The sequence below is a fragment of the Cryptomeria japonica genome, chromosome 3, assembly GCF_030272615.1.
Source record: "Cryptomeria japonica chromosome 3, Sugi_1.0, whole genome shotgun sequence".
NCBI classification, from domain to species: Eukaryota; Viridiplantae; Streptophyta; class Pinopsida; order Cupressales; family Cupressaceae; genus Cryptomeria; species Cryptomeria japonica.
The window spans coordinates 429178091-429198687 of record NC_081407.1 but is presented as its reverse complement, the minus strand read 5'-3'; positions in this window follow the sequence as shown (position 1 = coordinate 429198687).

Sequence of the window (20597 nt, the reverse complement as noted above, 5' to 3'; positions counted from 1 at the left end):
ATGTAAGGTGAAAACTGGAGTATTTTATTAGGGCCGCTGAAGAATTTTCATGTGTTGAATAACGTGGGAGAAAATTGCAAGAAAATGGGCGCGATTTGAAAAAAAATGAGCATGATTTTCACAGTTAGCACTAGGGCACACTACCCTTTCAGGCTAGAACTACGAAATGCAGGGGAAAAGGACATAAGTTGGCTAGGGCACGCGAATTGTTGCAGGCCATAGCAGGGCAAATCTTGACATTGACATTGACCTCCAGAAGCAGCTTCGACCTTACATGCAAGAGATGGTGTCTCTTCCTGGTATTTTTATATCCTGACATTTTTTGCTGTGAACCAAGTTCAAGGGCAAAATAATACTTTCAAAGACTCAAAAGCAAAAGGTGCAGTAAATTTGGTTTTGCGCAATCCAGATCTTTCATATTTTAAAAGTGCTCTGCATGGACGAATCTAGGGTTATTGGCACGTGGGCTAATGTGGGTTGGGATGATTTGCCACATGTCCCACAACTGGTCTTCACGAAGGGCAAATGGGTAGATATGGCGGCGCAGAATTGGTTGAGGGCAGACTTACGAAATTTCAGACCGGTCTCTAAGTATTTTTGGGGTTTTTTCAGAGGTCCAAGCAATGGAAATTGGTGGAGTATGGACAGATCTGGTGAAGGGCATCAACAATTTTTGGATCGTAAGCATTTTGGTCAGGGCCTGCGGCAAAATTTTATCCCAAATCATTTAAAGGGGATTCTGGGTAAACGATCTACAGAGCTGGGAGGAAAATCGTCCTATGCGAAAGTTGTGAAGTTTTCATCTGTAAATGAGGCAATTAGGGCTTCTCAGTTGAACACTAGTGAAAAGATGATGGACAAACAATCTAACAGTAACCGGCTTGAGTTATCTTTGTCACATCAAAGGGGGGATAAGGTAAGGGAATCTTCAACATCAGGAAAAGACGATAAGGTAAGTGAAAATCAAACCGGCTTTGATTTAGGAGGTGGGTCTTCACAGGTATGGGCTTCTGTTCCATGCATTGATTTACTTGATTCTGTTGTGGATTTGAAAGCTCGTTGTTTGCATAGACATGTTATTTCTAGGGAAATATGGGGGGATGCAACTAGTTTATCTAAATTTCATCATAAATTGCAAAAAAAGTGGTCTGATATGCGTTATTTTCAATTACTCTCTACAAATGCATTTATTATTGTTTTCAACTCTTCTTCTGTTAGGGATGAAGTTTTAAAATCTTCGCATTACTGGTTTGGTAAAAATTTAGTGTTTGTTTCAGCTTGGAAACCACTTTATGTCCCTGCTTGGTCAAGCTTTAAATTAGTTCCTTTCTGGTTTGGCTTGCCCAAATTACCGTTTGAATTTATGGACTCAAAGGTTTTGGAGCAAACTGGTAATACTTGTGGTTCTATCTTATCATCAAGATATGATTTTGTGGAGGGGGAGGTTTTGGTAAAAATTTGTGTCTTGACTAACCCTAATAATGTTTGCCCTCGGACCTATATCATTAAATCTCATGAGGGTATCTGGAAACAACCAATTAATAAGTTGGAGAAAGACTTTGGTAAAACTTCCTTGCAATTGGATGCTCCTTTGCTTATGGATTTTTCGAAATCCTCTGTTTTGGATAAGGCAGAACATTGCTTGGGTAGTAACGATAATCCATTTCTGGATAAACTATTAGTTAATGGTTCCACTGGGAAACCTCCTGCTACTTTTGAGGTTAACCAGGCTATGAGGGATGTTGGGAAGCGAGAGGTTTATGTTGTGTCTCATGATCCGGAGTCTGTAGGGTTTTTTACAAGTAAGGATAAGACAGTAGCTCACCAGAATATTGTGGTTTCGGGGGACAACAATGTGGATGATCTGCTTCCAAATCTCACTACCTCGAATTCTTTGGATAAGTCACTAAATGATGGTGGTGGGAATCTTGTCTGTCCTATGAAGTCAGAAGAATACTTAGAAAGTTGTCAGGGGATTGGTCAGATTTTTGCGAAGAATGATGGGGTTGTTTCAGAGTCTAACGTTGGGGTTTCTTCTCTAGGGTTTCTTGATGATGCTATCCTTGCTCAACAAGTCAAAGAATTGGTGTCTAATTCTTCGCAACATGTTGATGTGGATGTGGATAATAACGCCATCTTAGGAAATAATATTCAGTTGGGGGACATTCCTGTTATTGTGCCAGATGAAAATCTGGTTTACCAAGTAAATGATCTTTTTAAAGATCATGAGCATCAGATGGATGAGGACATTACGAATAGGGTTATCTATTCCATTGAGAATGACTTTGGGGGAATTAAATCGACCCTTCCTATTTCTACATCTGCTAACCCTTTTGAGGTTTTGGCCTCATCAGAAGTGGGCATCATAGATAATTTAGCCATGACTTCTCCTAAGTCAAGTAAGAGTTTACCAATTGTTCAAACTACTCTATTTAGGGCTTCATCTGTGGTTTCTCCTGGTAGGGGTAGGCCTCCAAAGAATCGAAAGACTCAATTGGAAATTGATGCTGGGATTCAGCAGACTTTGTCTCTTTCTCCTGGTGTTGGGAAAGGGAAGCATTTGGTTTCTTTTGGTGACGCTATGAAAGGAAGTGGTACTCCTAAGGGTAAGAGGAGTAAGAGGTCTATTATCAATCCTCCTGTGACTAGGTCGGGGGCTGTAAAGCGTAATCTTCAAAGTAGTTTTGGAGAAGGAAAGTCTTCTCCGTCTAAAGGAAAGAGGGGAGCCTCGGTCTCCCCTCGAGAGAAATGAGAATTATATCTTGGAGTGTTAGGGGCTTAAATGCCCCTAACAAGAGGTGCTTAATTAAGTCCCAGATGGACTTAGTTAAGTGTGAAATTTTCATGTTGCAAGAGACAAAATTGTCAAAGGAGTTTGCTGATTTGGTTTTTTCTTCTTGGAGAAAGTGGGAATTCCTCTCCTCTCCAGCTTGTGGTGCATCAGGGGGTTTGGCATTGCTTTGGAATAACTATAACATTGAGGTTGAGCTAGTTGCTTCTACTATAAACAAGATGTTGGCCTTAGTTAAAAGTAAGCTTTGAAAGGTTAAGTTTTGGCTTTTTAATATTTATGCTCCTTCTGGTATTCAAAGGAAGACTAAATTATGGGGAGAACTTAAGAGGATTTCCTCCCCTTTAAGGCATGGTCCCTTTATAATCTTTGGGGGGGATTTTAATGCTATCATTGACTTGGGAGAAAAGAAAGGAGGTATTCTTCCTAATAAAAAAATTATGGAAGACTTTGGGATGTTCATTAAGGACATGTGTCTTTTTGATTATCAGTTTCAGAATGGGATTTTCATATGGACAAATATGCGAAGAGATTTTTCTCAGATTGTGGAAAGGTTAGACCGGTTTTTGTTATTAGATGTTTGGATTGATTCAGAGTTCGAATTTTTTTCCTCTATTCTTCCAGTTTCGGGGTCGGATCATTTTCCAATTTCCCTATCAATTCTAGAAGATAAAGCTCCTTTTAAGTCGCCTTTTAAATTTGAACCTATGTGGTTTAAAGATTATTCTTTTTTGCCTTTGCTCAAAAAATGGTGGAGTTCTGCTCCTTATTGCTCTGGATCCCAAATGTTTCAGATTGCTAAGAAGTTGAGATTTTTGAAATTTTATATTAGAGAATGGAATATCTTGCATTTTAAGAACATCTTTCAGGAAAAACAGAGGATTTAAGATATGATTGAATGTCTTAATTCACATGTGATTCAACATGGTATGGTGCCTCTTGTTTTTGATGAGCTAAAATTGCTAAAAGCAGAGCTTGAAGAAGTTTTGTCCAGAGAAGAAATCTATTGGAGACAGAAATCGAGGGAGATCTGGCTTTCAGATGGTGATAGAAATACAAAAAATTTTCACTCTTCAACAAAAATTAAGAGAAGTAGAAATAGGATATCTTGTATTGAGTGTCCAAATGGCAGACTTTTAACAGAACATGAGGATATTGCTTCAGAGGCAGTTAGGTTTTTTAAGTCACTATTGTCTTCGGAGCATGGAGATCTTCATAATAACATTTCTTCTAATATTCCTTCTTTGGTATCTTCGGAAGATAATAAAATGTTGATGTCTCCTTTTTCTTTGGATGAAGTTAAGAATGTTGTTTTTGCAATGAACCCTGATAAGGCTCCGGGACCGGATGGATTTACTCCTTTATTTTTTCAGAAATGCTGGGATTTTGTAGGGAATGATGTTTTATTGGCCCTTGAGGAAGCTAGAAGGAATAGGTCTGTTTTGAAAGAGCTTAATACTACAATGATTGCAATTATTCCTAAAAAAGAGGTTACCAAGACATTTGCTGATTTTCGCCCTATTGCTTTATGTAATACTTTGTACAAGATTTTTACCAAGGCTATTTCTTTAAGGTTGGCTAAAATTCTGCCTAGGATCATTTCTTTAGAACAAGGTGGTTTTGTTCCAGGAAGGGAGACAACAGAGGGAGCTATAGTGGCGCATGAGGCTCTGCATTCTATTTCTACTCAGAAAATCCCGACCATGATCCTCAAATTAGATATGATGAAAGCATATGATAGAGTAGAATGGGGGGCGTTGTGTGTTGTTCTACTTAAATTGGGCTTTTCCAAGGCATGGGTCAAATGGATTCGTGCTTGTATTTCTTCTGCAAGGTTCTCGGTTCTAATTAATGGCTCCCCTTGTGGTTTTTTCTCCTCTTCTAGGGGTTTGAGGCAGGGGGATCCCCTTTCTCCTTTCTTGTTAATTCTTCTAGCTGAAACGTTCAGTTGGGCTATAAGAGTTGCTAAGCTGGGAGGGCTTTGGAAGGGAATTAGGATTCATAATGTTTCACAAAGCATTTCGCATTGCTTGTTTGCAGATGATACCTTGTTATTTGGTCAGGCCTCTTTGGGTGAGGCAGGAGTGATAAAGGGGATAATACAAAATTATGCATCCTTTTTTGGTCAGAGAGTCAATGTTGATAAGTCAAAGATTTTTTTCCTTCATGCTTCACAATTGGTTCAGGATAGATTGAAGATTTTTTGGGGATATGCATCTGGAAATCTTCCTTGTTCTTATCTTGGTATACCTTTCTTCATTAAGAAGGATAGAGTTGAGTTTTGGGATAAGATCATTTTAGTTATCTCTAGAAGGATCCTATCCTGGAATCATAGATGGTTATCTTTGGCTAGTAAGATTGTTCTTATTAAGTCTGTCCTAAATGTTGTTCCTATTTATCTCATGTTTGTTTTGCAGTCTCTGCAAGCGGCTCTTGTTAGTTTGCAAGATACTCTTAGGTCCTTCCTTTGGAGTAATAATAAAGAATGTAAAAAGAAACTCCCTCTGGTAGCATGGGATAAAGTTTGTTTGCCTAAAAACCTTGGGGGCACAGGCATTAGGAGTCTGGAAAGTCAGAATTTAGCCTTAGGTGCTAAGCTGGTTTGGAAATTGTATAAGAGACCATTCTCCTTTTGGGCACAAATTATGTTTGCTAAATATTTAAATAACGGACCAAGAGAGTACGTTTTTCAAGTTTCTAATTTACCGTCTGGTTCAGCTATTTGGAATTTTCTATGTAAATGTAGATCAATGATTTTGCTTCATCTTTTATGGATTGTTCATAATGGTAGAAAGGTCAGGTTTTGGGAGGAAGTTTGGAATGGACATCCCCCTTTGGTGAACTCGAGGGATTGGTCTCCTTTAATTTCCACTCTTTCTTCCCTTTGGGGTGTCTTTGTGGCTGATTATTTTGAAATTGAGTATAGTGGGAATCTTAAGGTGGCAAAATGGAAATCAATTGAGTTTTTAGATATTGATCAAAATGTGAAATTGGAATATGAAAAGATGTTGGGGGAGAGAGTAATAATTCTTTCTGATGCGGACGATGAGCTTATCTGGACAAGGAATATCTCTGGTAAGTACATAGTTAAGGATGGCTATAATTCTCTCTTGGTTGCTAAAGATTTATCTACTTGGCCATACAAGCTGTTTTGGCATATGGCTTGCCTCCCAAAGGCTGGTGCTTTTGCTTGGTTAGCAATGCAGGGCAGGGTCTTTACAGGAATGAGGTTGGACAAGTTGGGTATTATTGCACTATTTTCTTGTGTCTTTTGTAATAAAAATTTAGAATCCTCTGCACACTTGTTTCTTCACTGTGATTTTTCCTATGCTTGCTGGCAGTGGTTGTTTGAAAAGCTTAATCTATCCTTTGTTATTGGTAAGGATCTCCTTTCCCACTTTAGAGCTTGGCCTCTCCTGTTTGCCTCATCTTTCTATGCATGTCTTTGGATTATTTCTCCATCTATTGTGATTTGGAATATTTGGTTAGAGTGTAATAATAGGATTTTTAAACAAACAAGTTCTTCCTTGGCTGAGGTTTTATTGAGCATTGAATCTTCCATCTCTGAAGTTGCTTTGTCTTTTATCTATAAGAATTTGGAAACCCTTACCTCTTTTTCTCATTGGGATGGTAGGGTAACTCGAGTTTGGAGAATGTTATCAGTCTTACCTTCTCATGGATCTATTTTAAATAAGACTAATGTTATAAGTAAGAGAAATTTTGCTTGTTGGAAACCTCCTCCGCAAGGGCACTTTAAATTGAATTTTGATGGTGCTTCTTGTGGGAACCCTGGCCTGGCAAGGGCAGGTATGGTAATTTATGATCATAAGGTAAGATTTGTTCAGGCTCGTTGTCATGTGATTGGTTTCAAGTCTAACAATTGTGCAGAATTCTTTGCTTTGTCCTTTGGTTTGGATATGGCTATATCTTTGGGAATTAAGGACTTGATAATTGAGGGTGATTTTATGGTTATTATTCAAAGTGTCATGAAAAAGAAGTCGAATTGTTGGCAATTACAATATATACTTGATCATATTTTGCAAAAATTAGATTTTTTTTATTCCTTTTTAATTTCCCATTGTTATAGGGAAGTGAATAAGATTGCAGATTTCTTGGCTAACTTAGCCATTGACAGTGAAGCTAATATGCAGGAGGTAAGTGTGGATGAGATCCCTTCCTCGGTTTTGGAATATTTGAGGTAAAGAAGGGCATAGTTGTAGTCTTCATCAACCTCCTTATTTGGTGTGGGTTCTGTCATGCTTGATCACAATGTTTATTTTGACAAGGTCTCTGATTATGGTTTCATTTCTGCTATGTGGTATCATTCTAACCAGTGGTTTGGAGAATTGTGTTTCATAGACAGGGGTGGTTCAGACTGGTGTTTTTTGGCAGCAATGGATATGCTCGGTGATCATACTTTAATCTTCCTTCTAAAAGCTTCTATTGGTGGCTTCCTTTATATCTAATGCGGCTTATGTAATTGGGATGGTTTTTTTGATGTACTATGCCAATGGGCATTTGGTATTGGGTAGAATAGGCTTGTGTTACTTAAGCAATACTGAAGGGTTTTCTTATTGGTTCTTTCCCTTTAGTGCTTTTTGAACCAGACACTGTTAAAAACTTTTAAAATTTAATATAGTTCAGTGGTTCTATCCACTTTTATCAAAAAAAAAAAAAAGTTGTATCAAATTTATGCTAAGATTTAGATTAGGAAAGCAATGAATTGTATAGATACCAATTTTTAAGTTAAGAGTACATAATTTGTTTGTTCCACTATAGACTAGAAATCGTATAATTAAAATTCAAGACCAAAATAAAATATTGCATATTTAGTGTTATGAAACAAGAAATAATATAAATGGATAACTTTGTGTTAATTATTGATAAATATAAGGGACTTGGATGAAACTATAGTTAACATGTAATTATAAGTGAGTTCTATAGCAATCACACATTGTAGACTTGCATGATCCTTGTCACATATGTATTAAGTCTATACTATAGAAGCCCTTGTTAAATGACTGCAAAAATAAATTACTTTTAAAATCATTATAAAACACAATCTAAAATGTTAAGTGTGTAATTTTGTTAATAAATAAACAACTATATATAGTATAACTAAAAGAAAATATGTGACTCGCGTGAATCCCTAAGCTAATGATTACATAGCCTTCTCGTGTTTTATTTGTTCTTGTAGTTATTCCTTACACAATATCAAACAATGTAATCTAAAAAACTTTGAAGATGTAAGTTCCACATATTTTTGTAGGAGACAAACAATTATAATAGATTATAACTTAAGGTGAAAGCCTATCCAAGCCATATTGAGCATAAATATATGACTAGAATATGAATTTCTTTTAATTAATGATTTATTTAAGTGAATAGTTTCTAACCTTCATCTTAGCATCATTTCTTAATTTAGTGGGTAGTAGTTGATCAGAAAATTGTTCAAGAAAGCACCACCCAACGAAGGGTTACATACCCACTTCTATAGATCACATAAAAATAGAAATTAAAACTAGAAATACATACTTATATACCTTTATTTTATCAAATACAAATTTGTAAGCGGTTTGGGTAAATGGAGGTTCTCAAACTTAGATTTTCATGTGAGGTTGGTTATTTATCCAAAAAAAGAAAGTCCACTTTAATAATTTGCCAATATCTTCATCTTCAACTAAAAACTAAAGATTGGAACAAAATAAAAATGCTACTCAAAAGAATCTTGGTGGGATTGTTTCATTAGGCTTATACTGAATTATGAGGTAGGAAGAAAACATTGTTAGTGATTTTTCTATTAGACAAAGGTCTCCATGCAATTCTATTGAGGAATTATCATCTTCTACTGCGTGACTCATTACCCAATATATTTTTATGGGTAAAGTCTCTAGCCAAAGCACTAATACTTATCTCATATAGATAGAAGATCCTACTTAGTTATTATTTTTCCTCTGTAACTAGTAAATATGATCAAATATGAGTGTGACCAAGATAAACAACAACCTTCGGTAATCAATGTCATTGCTAAACTTTTTACCATTGAAGATATTAAACAAGGCATAAAGAGGTTGGCAGGAGGAAAGACACAAGATATAGATGGACTTTGGGCAGAATATCTAAAGTGGGGTATTGAGGTCCTTTGCACCTCATATCAACCTTATCTTTAACAATGCCACTCAAGAGGGTTTCCCAGAAAATTGGACAACTAGTGTTGTGGTCCCCCTTCACAAAAGTGGTGATATTAACAATCCATCAAATTACCACACTATTATGATCAACCCCATTCTTGGGAAGTTGTTTGGAAGCATGATTGAATGAAGGATTAGCACTTGGGAAAAAAGGGAAGGAAAAAGAGCCAAAGGACAGGTTGGTTTTAGGCCAAAATATTCTACTATAGACAATGGTGTTACACTTAGGTTCTTGGTTGAAAAATTATGGAATACCTAAGGGGGTGAGGCATTTTGTTACTTTGTAGATTTTAGAAAAGCCTTTGATATTGTTCCTCGGGATAAACTATTGAAGATGATGGAAGAATTGAGTGTTCCGAATGAGCTTAGGGTTGCAATTTATAGGCTATATGAGTAGGACAAGGCTAAAATCAGAACCTTAGAGGGAATGCCAAAATGTTTTGACAGTGATATTGGGGTCAAACATGGATGCCCGCTTTCCCCAATGTTGTTTGGGCTCTATATTGACAAGTTAGAAGAATGGCTAAAGTTACTTTTATATGCAGATGATCTCATATTAATTGCTAAAACTACCAAAGGGTTGAGAGAACACTTGAAGACAATTGAAGCATTTTGCCAATAAGTTGGAATGAAAATGAATATTAGCAAGACCAAAATGACGATCTTTTCTTCGAAAAGAAATTAAAAGGCACAAAATGACTCTCTTTGAAGGTAGTTTGTTGGAAGTTGTGAATGAATACAATATATAAGGCTTGATTTTCACAACAAGCTTAGCTGGGAAACTTGTAGAGAAAAAAGAATTCAAGGAGGTTGGAAAGCACTGTACTTGCTAGAAAACAGGTGTAGAAATGTTGAGCTATGGGATTGGAAAACCAAGAGAATGATTTTTGGTTTGCTTGTCACTCCAATGATTCTTTATGGGTGTGAAATTTGGGGCAGCAATATGTCAGATCAGAAATGGAGACAACTAGAAAGAATTTAAAAACACCTAATCTTAAGCAATTTCAAAATTAAAACTGTTGTCCCATATGAGATTCTTTTGGTAGAAACTGACACTTATCCTTTGGAAGCTTTAGCTATGGTACATTTAGTAAGTTATCTAAAGAAGATCCAGAATATGGAAGTCATCACTGGCCTAAGTTGATTATGGAGGAAAGATTGGAGAGAAGGAAGAACATTTATGGATGAAACAAAATGACAAATGGATGAAAAAATGGTACATGAGCATTCAAAAATGCCTAGACATGAATGCAAAAATTAAAAAAATTGTGAAGGAAAAATTCAGAAGTAGGTTATGGACAAAACAAGATGGACGTAAAAAAGTTTATTATATAACAAAATTCAACCCCACAGGAGACCATGAAGAAAAAGCTTATATAGGAGCGGATATTAAATGGAAAGCCAAAATGCTAATGGCTCAGCTTTGAACCGACTCTTATCACTTGAGATGTGAAACAGGTAGGTGGAAGGTGCCTTAAGAGGAATGGGAGAAAAGAATATGCCTATTTTGTAACACTAGAGTAGTAGAGATGGAGCGGTATTTTGTCATGGAATGTCTAGCATACAATGACATTCATGCCATTTATGAAGACATCTTGAAACAAACAATTTAAACATGCTTTTTGAGGAAACAAAACTCGAAAAACTGACAAGTCTACTAATTAAAATCCACTGCAGAAGAGCAGATCTTGAAAAGAGGTTACATACTGTTTAAAGTCCTAATGCTTTGATTTTTTGCGGTGTGTGTTATCTGTGGGTTCCATAGGTTGCTTTGGCCTCATGGACATTATTAAAATCCATCATTCCTTCAAAATCAATGAAGAGAATCATGCCACTACTGCCAAAGAAAGCGGTTGTTGCTAGGGTATCTACATAGGTGCAAAGATATTTTCTAGCTGCGAACCAAAAGAATGGGTTGAGATCATACACGACATGTTTTCAAAATGCTCCACCAGGGATGGGGATGTCTGTTGGAGGCTACAAAAAGGCGTAGTATGGAAGGGTAAAGGGGGAAGGTCCCTCCAATGGTTTCTACGAAGGACGACAACACCCTAGCAATTAGGTGTTGGCAAAATGGAAAAAAATAAGTCTTTTTTGGGGAGAAGGTGAATATTCAAAGTGGGTGGAGGGGGCAAACCCTGAGTGGTGCTTGCTGAGTTTGTCGGTTCGATAGGAGGTGAAAATGGTGAGGCAAGTGTTTTATGGAGACAAAGAGCGCCATTTTAGTGGTGTAGTGGATGTTGATGTGAGTTTTGGACAACACAAGGCTAGTCTTGTAACAATTATTTTAGATAGGAAGATGGAAAATAAAGTTGTTGAAAATTTGAGTGTTTTTCCAAAACGTGGCTTGATTGGGAGGTTTAAAGGGTTTTGACAAGTTTTAATGAAATTGGAGTTCCCAATTTGTAGGAGATGTTCAAATATATCCACGTGCTTGAGGGTTTTTCATGGTTGTCTTCGATGATTTGTAGGATAGGAACACGATTTTGTGTGACTACTAGTAGAGTTGGAAGGATATGTACTTGTTTATGTGAAAACCTTGGTACCCAATGTTTAATCCTAAGAAGATTCAGAGCGATCAGAGGTGAGAAAAGTAAAAAATCCAATATTCGGTATTTTGTCTATGTTGCAGTATTTTGCATTTTCGGAGGCCTTTAGAGCAAAATTTGGGGTTGAAACTGTTCCTGGTCGCTTAAGTCGATAGCCGAAGTCATAGTGTTAAAGGACAAAAATTAGAGATTTTGAGGACCTTTCCGATGACGTAAGCGGTTTCGGATTTTGAGCACCGAGCGGAAAGTTTCGATTCTACCAAGTCAAGACCAATTTGTTACTGCTCGCATGGAATAGGTATGAGCGCGCCACATGTTAGCATGGCATAGTTTCTTGCAGGCTCGCATCTTCGCACTCTCCCGAAGGCACGTGGGAATGCCACGTGTTAGCATCACGAGGTGTTCAACAATGATGGGAAAAGAGGGCTCCAAAAGCTCCGCCCGCGTGCCACATGTCGACAAAGCGCGGGCCCATAAGTTTTTTGAGCCTAGGGAGATTTCAAAAGCGTGCCTTTGTTCCTTTTAAAGGTGGAAGGCTGCAAGAGGCATCGCATGGCAAAACCAGGAAGCGTGAATGCAAACAAAGCAGAAACCTGCGTGACCATGCAGTTGCAACAGAAAAAGGGAATTTCCAGGTGGCAACCATGTCATGCGCATGGAGGAAAATAATGATGCAAAGATCAAACTCACGACAACTGCAACAACCTCCATGATGGAGGTGGACACGAGGCGGGTATGCAGAAATTTGTTCAGTTACAATCACCGTTTCAGATCAAAGAGGTTTTCTCTATATAAGCCCAATGGCGCATTGTAAAAAGGGTTCAAAACTTTTATCTTAAAAGACATAGTCCATTATTCTAGATAGGAATTGACCCTTTAAGCTGTGATTGCATTTTTGAAGAGGGGATAATCAAACTGTGCCCACGACCTCTATGATTATTGTTTTTCATTTTGCTTTAATAGTTTTCTGTGCATCCTTGCATTTCTGACATAACTTTAGAAATATAAGCTTAAGATTTTGTCGATTAAACTATGTTTTAGCACTTGTTATCTGGTGGATGCATGGTATATATTGCTTTATGTTAAAAGGATTTCTAGTTACATCTTAATCGTTGTTCTGGGCATGTAGATTGTTGAATGGGCCTCAGAGCTGGCACGTATGTGAAGTTCTTTGGGCCCCTTATTGCATCGAAATCAGTTCAGCGCATCGCTTTAGAATAGTTTGGATTTCATGTTTCTTTCCTTCCCTTTTCTCCCCCCAAATGAATGAAGAGCCGACTTCTAAAATCCTGGAGGTCACTCAGTGAAAACGTGCAGGTCCCCCATCACTGAGTTTTTGATAAGGCTGTTTCCTTTAAGCATAATTTTATAGGTCAACAGTTCTCTTTCTGGCACGCTCGGTGGGACTGAATTTCACGAGTTTTACATTGCCCACTGGAGATCTGGTGCATCCTTCAACACTTTCAACCTTAAGGATGTATTCTGCATGCATCTAGAAACTTTGAAGTTTCGAATCATTTGGGTGATTCTATTGGTATTTACCAGGCTCTCTGTTTTGGGTAGACCTTTTTCTCTTGTTTAGAACATTATCTGCAGATCCTCTATTTTCCTTATGCTTTATCATGGAAGGGTATTACGAATGGTGCATGTTTCCACCCCCTTTCCATGAAAATGAAAGCATTCCACCTCCCTGTCAATAATATCAAGTTGGCTATGCTCTTGGTTTTGCTTTATATTCCCTTACTACGACAAGCTATGAGCAACTTCCTAACACTTGCCTCCCGCCCACCCCTGCATAACCTTTTTAGCAGCCTGCATATTCTTACCAGCAACCGAAAGAGGCTTATTATGTCTCCCATCAGCATGCCAGCCGCTTCCCCCAACATCAAAATGTAAGAAACTTGGAAAATGTTAGCGTCGGGGAAATAATGATGAATTTCCAAGAACAACTGAAGGCTATTAACATGGGTTAAGAATACTGTCTACAACAATATCAACTTGCAAACCAGGTCGAGCTTCAATAATAGCGGGCAGAGGCTCGAAGAAAACAACCAGAGCAGTTTCTTGCAATCCAAGTTTCTGCTAGGGAAGAAGAGATCAAAGGGCTAGCAGTTATCGAAAAGAAGTTCGTGCTAGAGGAGAAATCATCCGTTGGGGTTCCCGAATTAGAAATCCCAAGAATCAAATAGGGGAAGCCTCCTAATGAGCCCCCTCAATCTTTTTTGCAAAAAATATTTCCCCCTCAGCTCCCTGGTCCTGATACCATTTCACTTTTTAAGGGTGGACTTGTTGTTTGGAGGGCTGATTGGTTTCGTGAATAAATGAAAGAAGAGGAGGAGTTTGTCGGTTGTGAGATTCTATATGCTTGCAAGGTTGAAGAATCGTCCTTAGCACCAAAGGAAAATGAAGGTGAGCAATTGTAGCAGCGAGGCATCAACCAGATAAGGGAGCAAAATGAAGAAGAGGATTTATTCCTCTCATTTGATGAACTTCCTTGCTTTGTTGACCATGAGGAAGAGGACTTTTCTATTTCTATAGTGAAAGAAGTTTTAAACAAGCAAGTAAATGTTGAGGAGCATGGTGGATCGTGTGAATATGAGAAAGCTCGCAAGGTTGAACAAGAGGAGGAGCTTGATGCTTCTATAGATCATCATGAGGATTGCCACAAAATAAGGGTGATCTATGTTGTGGAGCGAAGCAAAGAGGAGACTAATGAAGACCTATTTTGGGACGAGTTAGAATATTTTTGCTCATCTATTGACATCAAGCCATCACCTCCCAAGCAGGAGGATCGTTATAAGAGTGCACATCAGGAGGAGGTTCTCATTCCATCAAATGAGCCATCAAGACCAAACCCTATTAGTCAATAGGACCTGTAGGAAGCAGATAATGACCGTAAGTCCAATGCTGATTGCCTGGACTTGATACTTTCACGCAAATGCCCCATCCACCATCTAGCTCAGCTGGAGAGCTAGGAGTCACCCATAGTCATGCTCGCCTCTAAGCATGAAGATGAGTACTAAGGAGAGAAGGTTCAACTCACTCATTCACTGCAGGAAGATACCATTTGAGAGTGGATGAGATTCTTTGTTCCTAACCTGTGGGAGGCATTCCAATAGTCTGTTGGATGCTTAATATTTTTCCCATTCTGCCTAATTGCCCAAGAACATGTGAAGCATCAGGAGTTGGTCAGAAAGGGAAGTTACTTTGATAAGCCAGTTAATGGCTTTGTTTGATTTCCTTACATAGTTCGGAGATCATGTAAATAGTAGTTAGATGTTTTTCCTTTTTAAGTTGCATTCTCTTAAGGAGAATGCATGTTTTAGTTTCCAGTTTTCTCCAAGTGCAGTAGCGCACACATTTTGTGGATCCTTTTAGTGACTCGAAGGCTATTGGTTCTCTAATTTTGGCATTTGTGTCCCCTTGTGATTTATCATAAAAAATTGATTTGAGATATCTGAAACGAATCGGCAAGGTGAAAGCTCCCGCCCGACTAAGGCATTTCTGGTTTGCGAAACTAGCGATTCTAGGTTCAACCTCCGCAGGCACAAGTCCCCCATGAGTCGCCAAGAACTGTAGATAATATCTACACTTTTGGGGGTTTATGATCAAGGCATTTATGGAAACATGTCAGAATCAGCTCGAAGGAAATCCAGAGCGATCAAAGGGGAGAAAATCGAAAATCCAATTTTCAGTATTTTGTCTATGTTGCAATATTTTACATTTTCGGAGGCTTTCAAAGCGAAATTTGGGGTTGAAATTTTTCTCCGTCCCTTAACTCGATAGCCAAAGACATATTGTTAAGGGACTAAAATTAGAGCTTTTGAGGATTTCAAATTTCAAGCACCGAGCAGAAAGTTATGATTCCGCCAAGTCAAGACTAGTTTGCTGCTGCTTGCGGGGAGTAGGCACAAGCACGCCACGTGTCAGCATGGCATAGTTTCTCACAGGCCCGTGACTTTGCACTCTTTCGAAGGCAGGCGAGAGTGCCATGTGTTAGCAACGCAGGGTGTTCAACGACGAAGGGAAAAGAGGGCTCCAAAAGCTCCACCTGCGTGCCATGTGTTGACAAAGCGCGGGCCCAGAAATGTTTTGAGCCCGGGGAGATTTCAAAAGCGCGCCTTTGTTCCTTTCAAAGGCAGAAGGCCGCAAGAGGCATCACATGGCAAAACTAGGAAGTGTGAATGCAAACAAAACAAAAACCCGTGTGATCAAGCGGTTGCAACAGAAAAAGGGAATTTTCATGTGGCAACCATGTCGCGCACATGGAGGAAAATAATGATGCAAAGATCAAGCTCACGACAGCTACAACAATCTCCATGATGGCGGTGGACACGAGGTGGGTATGCAGAAAGTTGTTCAGTTACAATCACCATTTCAGATCAAAGAGGTTTTTTTCTATATAAGCCTGAGGGAGCATTGTAAAAAGGGTTCAAAACTTTTATCTTAAAAGATAGTCGAGTATTCTAGATAGGAATTGAGCCTTTAAGTTGTGCTTGTATTTCTGAAGAGGGGATAATCAAATTGTGCCTGCAGCCTCTATGATTATTGTTTTTTAGTATGCTTTAATAGTTTTTTGTGCATCCTTGCAATTCTAACATAACTTTAGAAATATATGCTTAAGATTCCACCGATTAAACTATGTTTTAACACTTGTTATCTGGTGGATGCATGCTATATATTGCTTTATGTTAAAAGGATTTCTGGTTATATCTTAATCATTGTTTTGGGCATGTAGATTGTTGAATGGGCCTCAAAGATGACACGTATGTGAAGTTCTTTATGCCCCTTATTGCATCAAAATCAGTTTAGCGCATCGCTTTAGAATAGTTTTTCTTTCATGTTCCTTTCCTTCCCTTTTCTCCATCCAAAAGAAAGAAGAACCGAGTTTTAAAATCCCGGAGGTCACTCAGTGAAAACGCGCAGGTCCCCTATCACTGAGTTTCCCATAAGGCTATTTCCTTTAAGAGTAATTTTATAGGTCAACACATACAATTATCGAATTCAAACTGTGTCATTATCTCTTTGTCCTACCAATTTTAAAGTGACACTTTCTTCCTTGGTTCTTTGATTTTAATCACGGCCTTGAGAGTGTTTGAGGGCCTTATCTTAGAGCTAGGTTGAAGGTTCAAGGGTTGATTAAAAGGTTTTGGGGTTTGACTCTACCATGCATTACATCTAGAGTATAGAAAATATAAGACAATATTTCATATGTCAAATGCATTCCATGCTTATCTCAACTACAACTACTTGCAATATCCATCTCTCATGCATTAGTTAGGAAACCTATTTTTTCTTGTATCACACCCTCTTTTCTTCACAAAATAACATAGAACCACATTTGAGAACCCTAATTTTAGTTTATTATTGTTTTACATGCTTCCATGGTCTTACTTTTGACACTTGATTGTAATGCCTTTGGTAATGCCAATTTTTATGTTCTTTTGGAGCATCTCTACTATCTTTATACCCTTTACAACATTGTTCTGATGCATAACCTTTATATTAGATTAAACATATTTGTGATTGGATTGAATATAATTATGTTTTTGGAGTTGACAATGAACATAATATTTAAATAGAATTTGGCTCACACTTTTCTTTGAGAGGTCTATAACCTTATAACTTTTGGCCCTATCACGATTGTATAGAAGTGTGTTTTGAGTCTAGAACCTGTATACATTTGAAAGGAATTCAAAATCTATGAGTAGCAATTGTTGATTCTTATTAGCCATTTAAAAGCATTGTGAACAATAGTATTATTCCTTTCCAAAACTCTATGCACATGATCATACATCAAGCAACCAAAAGTTGATACATTGACACAAGAACTACTTTAAAATATATTGTAAGTATTAAATTATGGATTCAACTAATACTTGGTTATGGCACCTACATAGAAGGTTGACATCTAGACACATGACTTTCACCCATAACATGTGCATGATATCAATGAGTGACACGAAAGTATCCATGAAAACATGCCACTTGACCATGTTGACATCATGGACTTAAAACATGTCTGATTTGCTATATATCAGGCAATAATCATAGGCTTAAATTATGTTGTAGACCCACTCAACCAGTGCAACACTAAGGATTATAACAAAGCAATAAGACCCTGCTAGTAGGCACATGCAAACCAGAATCTTTTGGGCCCCAATGTCTCTTGACTTGTGAACTTCGCGTGTCTCTGAATCCCAACTCGTGTGATAAAACTAAAATCTATTTAGGCTGTCATATTTGAGGGCTTAAATTGAAGCTGAACCTCATCCAATTTGATCATTAGATCTGACACACCAATCCATTGAATTCATGCTCTAAACCCTAGCTTGAGTCCAAATTTCAGATATTATAAACTATGATAGGTCAATCCTACCATGTCCACATGTGTAAACTGATTACAAATTATGGCCTAAGAAACTCTTAATGGTGTATATACATTCTGGTCCACTAGTTAGTTGAGATCTAGAATTGACCAATCTTCATAGTCTATGCAAGTTATTGGTATTTATTTATTATTTGGTTAGTTGGGATCTAGAGTGGATCGTTGAATATATATTTTTATTCTATTTAGAAATATAATCTAATCATGAAATATAATCTAAAACGTTGATGTTCAAAAATATTACAAAAATCTATGCACTTTTCATTAACTAAATGCATACCTTTGATCATGAAGGATTCAATACAGTGTAATTATCATAAGTGGAAACATGTGGACCTCCTTAGCAATATGCAATAACCGGGAAAGTTACCCTTGAGCACCCATCTGCAACTTACAAAATGAGACTCCATTTCTTTTGTTAAATGGCAAGCATTGGTTGGCAGCACACCTAACAGTACAACTAGTATCAATCATATGACCATTTTTGTTCCTCTATATGCATTGTAAACTTTGGTTCACACTTGTTTTACTCGGTGTTAAATCGGATTAATAAGGGTATTTATATAAAACCTCTTAATAAATAAGTATTGAGGTTGAGATATGAGCTCTTCAATAGGAATTTTAGGCTATTTGGTTATAGTGTGAGTATTTGTAAATGTATACATGTAAAATATAATTCATTTAGTTCTTATTGAGGTTAGACTTGGTTTTGGGAGAAAATAGTAAAATTGGATACAATTATGTTGATATATGTATCCACGGTAGAGGGTGTAAAGTCACTAAAATTCATGGTGATATAATTTGTCTGTAACAAGTGATCAATCATTGTAGGTAGAATCACAAGATGTAAATATAGACCTACTAGCATATTATGACCACCTTAATTTTGAAATCAAAATCCATGGAATAATAGGATCATCCCTTGGAGGTAAGAATAAATTCATTTTAGATTAACAACCTCTTACACACAGAAGTCAAACAAGTAATGATGGTCATAAGAACAAGTACAAGAATAAAGATTTGAAAGTAGTGATGAGTCTAAAAAAATAGAAATTAAAAGTAGCCATACTTAAAAGAGAATTTGCTTCATTCAAGAACTAAAGAAAAAGATGATGATGATATCTAAGAAAACCAAGATTTGTATTTTTCTATAGACCATTATGGCAAATTGAATTACTAAATAAAAGGCAAAACATCATAAGGTTTTAGATATAAAAAATATTACTATACATATTAACGATAATGAAGAAGAGTGAAACATCAAAACATTACGAGGAAGAGCTTTGTAATGATACAAGAAGCATGGTGAAGGTTGATTGAGATTGATGCTCTGCAAAAAGGATTAGAAAATCTAGTTTGATGGCAACACACACAAGACCATAAGAAGAAAACATTAGTGTTAGCAACAAAAGATTATCCTAAACAGGCATATCAAGAGAGATGTTAAGCATGAAATAGAAAGCATACAAACATAGAATAGATAAACTATACTCCTCCAAATGCTAATCAAGATGCTCATAGTTGCTCCTCCCTTGTTCCTCTCCTCTTCAAGTTCCACATGAGTGTAGCTCTCATCTTTTAGCACTAGCCATGGATGCCATATGGAGATTCAAGACGGTTGTATGTGATAAACAAATGCTATGCAAGTGTAGATAGTGATGCTATGAAAAAGCTCTATGCTAATACCAGTATAACAACAATACTCTAATGCTTCCTCCTTTGCTTGAGGAGAAGGGTTCTATTTATAGAAGAAATAGGGAAATGAAGGGTTAAGATTGAGCAATCTTAACAAGGGTTAGGATTGAAAGATATTCAATCCATGTGAGACTTTCAACCCAATCCCATGTTGACAAGTGTCACCATGAGGAGGCTTGAGAGGAGAGATAAGAAGCATTGAATGCTTGAGGGGACATGATGGTTACCCTAGGGGGTTGGGTTAGGGTTAGGTTAATGGATATTGCTTTTATCCAAGGGATAAATGAATGTGCAAGGGTTTAATGGTTACCTTAGTCAAAGAAATAAATGCTTTGAAGAGACCCATGAGTCAAAAGTATGGTTAAGTTAGAGGAAAGTCTCTAACCAAAGGTAAAATGTGAGTTAACCATAAATGGTTATGTAAGAGTCTTTAATGGTTTGGAAGACTTTAGAGGTTAACCATTTGAAGACATAAAGCCTTTAATGGTTATTGAAGACTTTGGAGGTTTCTGAGAAGCGACTTCCTTTTATTTAGGAATGTGACAATGATTAGGATAGGATTAGGCTAATTAGGAGTTAGAAGAATCTAGAAGGGATTTAGGCATGCAAGTGGATTTTGTAGGAGAATGCAAGTGGGAGGAATTTTGGGAATTTCAATTGAAATAAAATCATTAATTTCAATTAAATGGTGTAATTTGCATTTCAAATAAATATTAATTTATTTAAATGAGAAAAAGGAAGATAAAACATTAAATGCTTGAAGACTTTAAGGGAAACCATTAAAGGCTTAAGAAGACTCTAGAAGGAAGCCATTAAGTTTGAAGACTTTAAGGGAAACCATTAAAGGCTTAAGAAGACTCTAGAAGGAAGCCATTAAGTTTGAAGACTTTAAGGGAAACCATTAAAGTCTTAAGAAGACTTTAAGGGAAGCCATTAAGTTTGAAGACTTTAAGGGAAACCATTAAAGGTTTCAAGTGGGTGAG